We start from the raw sequence: 10,341 nt of genomic DNA, 5'->3' as shown, positions 1-10,341 counted from the left end.
GGCCTTCCAGCTGGGAAGGCGGTGTCGTCGGTCACGCGGTCCCTCCAGCCGCTCTGGAACCCTGTTTGGGTGCTGGTGCCGGGAGCTGCGGGGGAGGGCGGGGCCATGTGGTCGGTCTCTATGGAGATGGCGGGCTGCCGGACCCGCCCCTGCCCCTCAGGCTGCGTCCGGGGTCCTGCTCTTGCAGCTCCACGCGGTCCAAAGAGGAGGCAGATGCTCGGAGCCGCGACTCTCCGCCACCTCCCGGAGGTAAAGCGCTTGCCTTCCGGGCTGCACAGCTTTTTCTTGGGGCCATGGGGGCCCAGCTCCCGGGCGGTTTAGTTCCCGGTGCGGCCCCGGAAAGACCCAAAGCAGGGCCCTCGCTGGGCTCCCCCTCGGTGACCTTGGGGAACCACAGCACTGAAGTGGCGTTTGGGAGAAACACCACTGTCCCTGCCTAGGGTCAGGTTTGAACTGGGCTGTGGCCAGTAAACTCTTATCTCCTGCAGAGCATTCATTTGAGATAGGGATGAGGTCATTGAGTTATTGAGAAGTTTGGAAAACACTGATCTTCATAGGATTCTGAGCTGGCTCACAGCGACTCCCTCCCTCCTTCGGGCAGTTCTCACCCTCTTTCTCCGGCCAGAGTCCGAAAAGTGGGGTCACGAGGCGGGGGTGGGGGGTGGGGGAGGGGAGTGAGAGGGATCGGGGTGGGGGGCAGGTAGTGAAAGAGAAATACAAAGAATCTACTGCGAATACAGTAAGTGGTTAGAACTGTATAGCTCTGAATAGTTAATATGCTAAGATTTGATGAATAGGGTTATCGTCATATATAGATCAATAAGATCAGATCTTAGTTAAAATCGTGATACTTATATTTTATCTTTTTAAAAGGACCCATGCTCTGCTTATTAATCAACCTTGCCATGTATCAGAACAGAATATCCTAACAACACATGCATTCCAGTGCAGCACAACCCGTGTAATTGTTTTCAGGCCCGTCTTGACATTTGGGCATCATAGGAACCTCAAAAATTGTGCTCTAAAAACCATTATTTACGTGAAAGAAAGTAGGGGTTGGGACTTGGAAGTTTTAGAACAACAATCATTGATTATTATTCTTGAATGAATAGTACAGTCACTTCTTGTTATAATTTTTATGTTATAGCTTTAAACTTCTATATCTGTGAGCAAATCCAGCATTTGATTATGTCCAGTTTTGGCCACAGAACTCCTCCTGTGCCTCAAACATGCTATTACTTTCATTATTTATTTGTGCATTTAATAAAAATTATATACCAGTTTATGTTCAAAATGGCATGTTGTTACATGCTCTGAATATAGGACATTTTACTTAACTGGAATTATCTTTCATTTCTATCTTTTCACAAATCACACTCACTTTTCCTGTATACCAGTTCTTTTCTGCAATCTTTAGAACCACACAACCTCTGAGGAGGCATATTTAAAGAATTAACTTTTAGAAAATAAATGAATCATTGTGCAACTTGCAATGTGAATTGCCAGCGTACTCAAATGTAGGTACTACCTCTGTGCCAGGGAACAATGTTTTGTTTCCAGTTTCCACTCCAAGTCAGTGTCTTGCAGGGGGAGTAGGACCCGAGTGATTTACATTCCTCCAGCTGTGTGACCAATCACCTGTGGAAACACAGTTAATGACAACAGGGTTTTGATTTATCCCAGTGATGATTTAGCTCTCTGTATGGACTGGCAGCTGTGCAGCCCTCTCACCCCTTAACCTGGCTTTGGTTGTCACACAACAGGCACCACCCGCCACTCCCCACCCGCCTTTTTCTCCCTAAGCATGGAGGTACAAGTGTGGATTGCTGAGTTTCTCATTGATATGTCAGTTATAAAGAATAATAAGTCATGGGATAGAAAGTATATTTCCAAATTAACCCATACCAGTCATACATCCAATTCAAGTTACACTCACGTGTTAGGAAAAATCCAGTATAACCTTTAAACTTGATACCAGTTACTACCTGTGTGACCTTGGAATATTTTCTTTACCCTGTTCTTTTCATCTGTAATCAAACTCCCAGGATGAATGTGAGAAATAAATGAGCTCGTGTACGGGAAAGAGACTTACTAGCACTGTGCCAGTCAGAGTAGCTACTCAATAAAATGTAGGATGTTAAATATAGCCTTTATTCCATGTCCCCCACCCCACTTTGATTTAGTTGCTTAATATGTTTGTTGGATCCAGTAACATGAGAAAAGCCACAGATTGGGGTCTCCTATTTTATTCTCTTTTTGCACCAAACTTTAGAAATATTTAGAGCCCTTGTTTTACAGAGTGAGGTAAGAAATAGTTCTCCAGTTTGTGTCACCCACACTGGAGTTTCAATTCAGTGGAAAACTAGGCTGTAAGCAAAGCAGCAGCAGCGGGGCATTTCCTCTTCCAAGAATGACTTGCTACTTTGTACTAGAACAAGAGAGATCCTAAATGATCAAGGAGGAACTTTGTGGTACAGTATTTTGGCTTTTGGAGAAAGCACATGGAGAAAAGATGAAAAAAATGGATGAGACTTTGATTTTATACATTTAGGTTTTGAGTCTCTCTTGCTATTAGAAGATACTGTAGCTGTCCGATTGTAAACGTAATTCACAATAAATATTCTTGCCCCCAGAGTGAATTCTCATCTCAAATACGTACGCTTTCTTCCAATTTGCTGATGTTGTGAAAGAATAATCTGTCCAGTCTACATATGAATTCAATCCTAAGCTTATTTTGCCATCTAACTCACTTGACATAATGATAGAAATTACTAATAAGAAGATCACACAAGTTGATGAGTTGTTAGTTGTGATGCAGTTGTCAAGTCCTAATAATCGGTGAAGGAATTTGGCTTTTTCTTGGCTAGCAACTTTTCTTTCAGCCCTTGAATTTAGAAAATCGGTGGATGTGAACAATTATTCATTTACTCACTCAGCAACTACTTGCCAAGTCCCTACCTGTTGGCAGGACTACAAGGTAGGCAGCTTCTAAAATGACTCCCAACGACCCCAGCTTCCTGGTATTCATGCCCTTTTGAATCTCTTCCCCTCAAGTGGAGGCTAGACTTGTTTCTAATGCAGGGTTTGCCAAACTTTTTCTCTAAAGGGCCAGGTAGGAAATCTTTTTTGCTCTGTGAGCCATATGGTTTCTTTCCCAATTACTCAATTCTGCTGTTGTACTGAAAAGCAACCGCAGGCAATATGTAAATAAATATGATTAACTGTCTTTCAATAAAACTATTTACAAAAATGGGCATTGGGCCAAATATGGCCTGCTGACCATGTTTGCTGACCCCTGCTCTGACGAATCAAAAAGCAATGGTATATCACTTCTGAGATTTTGTTACAGACTCTAGCTTCCATCTTGCCTGCCCTCTCTTGCCCTCTTGCTTGCTTACTTGGGTGGAAGCCAGCTGCCGTTTTGTGAGCTAAGCTGTGGAGAAGCCCACCTGGGAGGGGAGCCTCCAGCCTGCAAGGAACTGAGGCCCTTTCTCCTCAGTCTGTGAGGAACTGAATCGTGTGACAACCCTCTACCCGAGCTTGGAAGCGGATCCTTCCCCAGTTCAGCTTTGGGATGACAAAAGCCCCAGCTGACACTTGGGTTGTGAGAGACCCTGAACCAGAGGACCTAGTTAAGCCATGCTTGACCCCTGACTGTGAGAGAATAAATGCTTTTTTAAAGCAACTACGTTTTGGGACTGTTTGTTACACAGCACTAGATACCCACCATGATACCCACACTAGACAACTAATACACTTCATGATAAGCTCCTTTAACAATGAACAAGAGATATGCTACATATTACCTCCTTCTCTTGGAGATTGACTGAACATCAATATACTAAATTTGTAAAACATCCTACAAAAAAGTTTTAATTTTGTTCAATCAATCATTTCCAGGCATATTTAACCACAGATGCTGCTTTTCTGGGAAATACCTATTAATATCTTACGGAGCTACTATTTGGAGAGTTTTGTGTTTTATTTTTAGAGGCTGAAAGAATTTTTTTAAATTATTTTATTTTTAAAATTTTTGGCTGCGTTAGGTCTTCGTTGCTGCATGTGGGCTTTCTCTAGTTGTGGTGAGTGGAGGCTACTTTTCGTTGTGGTGCAGGGGCTTCTCATTGTGGTGGCTTCTCTTGTTGCGGAGCACGGGCTCTTGGTGCACGGGCTTCAGTAGTTATGCCTTGGCAGGCTCTAGAGTGCAGGCTCAGTAGTTGTGGCGCACGGGCTTAGCTGCTCCTCGGCATGTGGGATCTTCCTGGACCAGGGATCGAACCCATGTCCCCTGCATTGGCAGGCAGATTCTTAACCACTGTGCCAACCAAGGAAGTCCCTGGGAGATTTTAAATGCTGGACTATGAAAAGAAATCATCCCATTTAAAGAAGTAGTGATTGCCAGCATGCCCGTCTCTCCCTGGATCAAATAACTAGTCAACAAAGTAACATATTCATTTAAGAGAATGAATGGAATCCTGTGGGGATTTGTATCTGTGTCTATGTTTATATCTGTATGTGATGTACTGTACTCACATATTGAAGCCCACCAGCAGAGACAGCAACTATTCTTTCTGTAATGTTCCGCTCATTTTGTAACTCAGTAATACCTTACCACAGAGGATAATACCAATTTTGAGAAGTTGCTAAATAAAAATCCCTTATGTTGGCTCTTGGAGAGATTTCACATAACAGCAGCTGGGCATCTTATGAAACTAAGGATTTGTTTTGATTTAATGTTGATTCAGAGGGAGGTATTTAATTTTCCACATTGCCATGAGGTTTTTATCTGAACATTTTTGTACTGTAGTTTGCCAAGACACATCACTGCCTTGCTTCACACGTGAGGAGACTGAGGCTCAGAGATGAAATTACTTGTAAGGCTTTAATTTTGGGGTGGGGAGGTTGAGGGTCTTTGTTTGTTTGTTTTTGGCCGTGCAGCATGTGGGATCTTAGTTCCCAGACCAGGGATCAAACCCATGCCCCCTGCAGTGGAAGCATGGAGTCTTAACCACTGGACCACCAGTGAAGTCCCTAAGGCTTCAATTTAGGGGGATCAGAGCAGGAATTCAAATTTGATGATCACCATGTCATGCTGCCCTTCTGTAATATTTCTAAAACTGTTCCTAATATGGTACATGCCTTTCCGAGATATTCATTTTTAAAATGTGCTTCTGTCTCATTGAAGTGTAATAAGCGTAGAGGCACCACCAGCGTTTGGCTTATTCTCAGATTCTTCTGACTTGCCAATAAAATTTCTTCAGCTGAAATTACTCCAGGCTGAAGAAATTCACATTGTTCCCTCTCTTCTTGGTATTTATAGCAACAGAGGGTTGCTTAGAAACGTAGACATTTCTGATGCTTGAATCTCAGCTAGAATTTCAGTGGAAGCAGGCATCCAATTGTGTTTTAACATCTTCCGTAATGGACATAACCTCCCAAGACAGCTCATGCTGCTGAAGTGATTGTTTTCCCACTTAGACTGAGCCAAAATCCATCTCTCTGACCTCATCCATTGTTCTTAATTTTGTCTTCTGGGCACTCACAAGCCACGTGTAATTGAATTTATATGTAAAAAGCCTCCAGATATTGATGTACGTGTGGTACAGTGTGAGAAAGTGGTCCACTTGCTTTTCTCTTTTTTTAAATAGATACTCTGTTTTCTATAAATGGAAAATTCTCTCTCTTCCTCTTTGATTTGAAATCTAAGAAATGCCCATGTATACATGAGTCTATCTATTTTGGACCCTTCTCTTCTGCTCCCCTGATTAGTTATTTGTCCCCATGCTAATACCATATCATCTTATTAGTGCAGCTTTATAATAAGTTTTTCTACATTAATTGTTTATTAAAGTACAGTTGATTTACAATATTAGTTTCATGTATATAGCACAGTGATTCAATAGTTTTACAGATTATACTCCATTAAAATTTATTACAAGGTAATGGCTGTAATTCCCTGTGCTATACAATATATCCTTGTTTTTTTGTTTGTTTGTTTTTATTGAAGTACAGTTGATCTACAAAGTTGTGTTAGTTTCAGGTGTATTGCAAAGTGATTCAGTTAATGTGTATATGTTAATCCCAAACTCCCAATTTATCCCTCCTCTCCTATAATAAGTCTTGATATCTAGAAACACATCTCCCTCTCTTGCTCTTCCAGACTGTCTGGACTACGTTAGCCTTGTAAATTTCCATAAATATTTTAGAATCAGCTTTTCAAGTTACACACATACAATATCACTTTGGGATTTTTTTGAGATTGCATCGAATCTCAGTTTGAGAGAATTAGTCTCTTCATTTTTCTGAATCTCTAATACATATCTCTAAACATTTCTCTCCATTGATTTAGGTCTCTAAAAATTGTTTTTCAGTAAAGTTTTCTGTCTTTATAAAGTTGTACTTTTACTTTTTCTAGGTACTTAGTAGTATTTGATGTTATTTTAAAACTTCTTAATGAAAATAGAAGATATAGAAAAATATGCATGTTGTAAGTGTAATACTCGATGAATTACAAAGTGAACTCACCCAGGCTCCCACCCCTAGGTCAATACCAGCACCCCAGAATCCCCTCTCATATCCCTTCTAGTCATTACCTTCTCTTTCCTCCCCAAAGGTAACCACTATCCTGACTTCAACCACTAGAGCGTAGAACTTTGTATAAATAAAACCATGCAAGGGGCTTCCCTGGTGGGGCAGTGGTTGAGAGTCCGCCTGCTGATGCAGGGGACACGGGTTCGTGCCCCGGTCCGGGAGGATCCCACATGCCGCGGAGCGGCTGGGCCCGTGAGCCATGGCCGCTGAGCCTGCGCGTCCGGAGCCTGTGCTCCGCAGCGGGAGAGGCCACAACAGTGAGAGGCCCGCTTACCGCAAAAAAGGAAAAAAAACAAAAACCATGCAAGATATTTTACTTTGTTTCCAGCTTCCTTTGTTTAATGTCTTAGGTGTGTGATTCATGCATACTGTTGTGTGTAGCAGCAGCCTGTTCATTGACCTGTAGCATTCTATTGCATGAATATATGACAATATATTTATCTATTCAACTGTTGATGGATGCTTGGGTTGTATCCAGTTTGGAGCTATCCAAAGCAGCTATGAACATTCTTGTGGATATATTTGGTCCACGTGTGCATGTTTTTCTGTTGGGTCAAGAATGCACATGTTCAACTTTAGGAAATAATGCCCGTTTTTCAAGTACTTATACTAATTTACACTTTGAGCAGCTATATATGAGTTCTGGATGCTCACCAACACACAACTTTGTCAGTCTGTGCTGGATAACAAACCATCCCCAAATCTGAAACAGGAATCGTCTTTCACAATTCTGTGGGTTCACAATTCATCTGGGCAGTTCCACTTGCTGTTGTAGGCTGGGGTCATTCGTTTGGTTGCATTTACCTGAGAGCTCAGCTGGAACTGGAATACCCGAGATGGCTTCATTCACACATCTGGTGCTCTGACTGGGGTGGCTGAAATAGTTGGGGGCTGGTTCAACCTCTGTCTTTCCATGTGGTCTCACCTCACTCAGTAATCTAGCCCGAGCTTATTTACCCGGCAGCTAGATCTCAAGAGTGCAGAAAGAGAAACTGCAAGTCTCAAAGCCCAGGACCAGAAGTCATATATCATCACTTCCATAACATCCTATTGGTTATAACAAGGCAGTGCTAGTGCAGATTTGTGGGGAGGAAGGGCAATAAGACTCCACTTCTTGATGGGAGAACTGGATGGGAGCAATCATTCCTGGCCACATGTACAGACAATATACCACGTTGCATCCTCTGGTCACAACAATTCACATGCCTTTCACAAGCAGAATGCATTTACCCCATCCCAAGACACCCAACGTCTCATCCAATTATGGTATCAGTCTAGAAGTCCAGACTCTCATGATCTGCATCAGGTCCAATTGCAAGTGAGGCTCCTTGTCTGTCGCTGCTCTTGAACTGGAGACCTGTGAATTTAGCTGTCTCCCAGACACCTAGATTACACTAGTGAAACACAAAAAGGGTAACCACAGCAGTCTTTCCTATTCACAAAGGCAGGAAGCAAGTCACATGGTAGTTTCTGGTCCATAGCAATTCTGAAATTCAGCCAGACCAGTTGTCCTGATGATTCCTTGATTATGGTCCAGGTCTACTCCCTGGGAGTAGTCTCCTGATCCATTGTTCTCAGCTTCTCTTGGCTCTGCACTACTGACTCTTCGCTCTGTCCTCTGAGTCACCCATCTTTTTCAATAAGAAATTATCTGTGGTCGTAGTTGCAAAGCTTTCTCAGCCTGCTTCTTACCTGTAGAAAGTTGGAGGCTCAGAGACTATTTCAGGCCTTCTCAGTCCCTTTTATTTCAAGCTGGTCATGCTTTCACCAGAACAATCTTCTTGACAATTTTGTGGGCTTTCTGTGTATCTTATTATAATCCATTCTCTTCAACAAAGGCTGCATCCACAAATCCCTTTGAGATAGGTCCCTGGCTGCCTTGGGATATGAATCAGGGTGCTGTGGGACAAAGTCTCTAAGACTCTTAGGAACTCTTTTATTTTCTAAATGAGAGGGTCCGTGAGACACACCACCTTAAACCTTTCAAAGACCTTATCAAGGAGGTCTTTGAAATGAAGCCATTTATTACTTTGAGACTTTTTGCTGGCTGGAGATACTGTACTAGATGTTCTTTATTTCTGCTAAAAAACTAGATTTTCAGGTCAGTTCATGTCTCTCTTATTGTATCATATTCAGCTAAGAAGCCAGTCAGAACTTTCTATATCCTGCTTGGAATCTCTTTAGCCAGGTCTGCACGTTCCTTGGTAGATTTCCTATTGTCCACATTAATGCAGGCAACAGTGTTACTAAACATTCCACTGCTACATAACACAGGTGATCCTTTTTCTAGCCTTTCTTAGCAACTTCACTGTTCTAGGCTCCACTGACAGTCTCCTCACCACCCTTCCAATTTCCACTTGCTGCTCTTTTTCGACATCATTGCCATATGCTTTAAGTTATGTTATGGCAATACTCTACTTCCAGGTATGAATTTTTTCTATCAGTTTTGATTGCTGAATGACAAAACGCTCCAAACTCTAGTGGCTTAAAACAATCTTTTACTGTTATCATTCTGAGGATCAGCTGGGCCCAACGGAATGCAGTGGTTCTACTCCATGTGTTGCTGACTAGAATCTTCCTTTCCTACTATTCTGCAGTGCCACTAGTGTCATAAATCTAGTGAGATATATTTGCGAGTCTGTTTCTGGACTCAACTGGTTTATTTGTCTGTTCTTATGCCAATATCTCATGCTCTATTTACACTAACTTTATAGTAAATAAGTCCTGATACCATGTAGAGTAAGTCTTATTACTTTATTCTTTTTCAAGTTGTCTTTGCTGTTCTTGACCCTTTGCGTTTTCATACACATTTCATAATTAGTTTGTCAAACACACACACACACACGTGCACACAAACACCCCACCCCACTGCTGGGTTTTGATTAATAGATTAATTTGGTACAACTAAACATCTATATAGATGTTACTGTTATTTAGATCTTTAAAAATTTCTCTTGATAAAATTTTTAGTATTCTATGTGGAACATTTGTACCTCTGATTTAAATTGGATTTTTAAAAGTTATTATAAATGACATACTGTTTTTTAATAAAAATTTGTTGTTAGTATACAGAAATACAGATTTTTTTATGTTGACCTTGTGTATAGCAACCTTCTTAAACATGCGTTAAATCTGACAATTTACCTGTAAATTCTTCAGTATTTTCTACATACAATTATGCCACTAATAAATAATGACCATTTTTTTTCCTTTTCAATGATTATAATTTAATTTTCTTGCTTTGTTACATTGGACAGAATTCCAGAACAATATTGAATAAAGATGGTAGTGGCAATTATAAGGAAAGTTTCAACATTTTACTATTAAGTTTAATGTTTGCTAGTTTCTTATAATATGTCCTAATTTGGATTAGGAAGTTTCTTCTAGTTCTAGGTTGGTAAGATTTTTTTTTTTTTTTTTTTTTTTTTACGTTACGCGGGCCTCTCACTATTGTGGCCTCTCCTGTTGCGGAGCACAGGCTCCGGACGCGCAGGCCCAGCGGCCATGGCTCACGGGCCCAGCCTAGCCGCTCCACGGCATGTGGGATCCTCCGGGACCAGGACACGAACTCGTGTCCCCTGCATCCGCAGGCAGACTCTCAACCACTGCGCCACCAGGGAAGCCCAAGATTTTTTTTGTTATGAATGGGAGTTGAATCTTATCAAACGCACTTTTTGTATCTACTGAGATTTTCATGATTTTCTCCTTTGTTTTATTAATGATGAGAAGTGCATTGATTTTGTAATATCA

Source organism: Phocoena phocoena, chromosome 12 (assembly GCF_963924675.1).
Source record: "Phocoena phocoena chromosome 12, mPhoPho1.1, whole genome shotgun sequence".
Classification (NCBI taxonomy): Eukaryota; Metazoa; Chordata; class Mammalia; order Artiodactyla; family Phocoenidae; genus Phocoena; species Phocoena phocoena.
The sequence above is the reverse complement of the archived record's forward strand: the minus strand, read 5'-3'. Positions refer to the sequence as shown.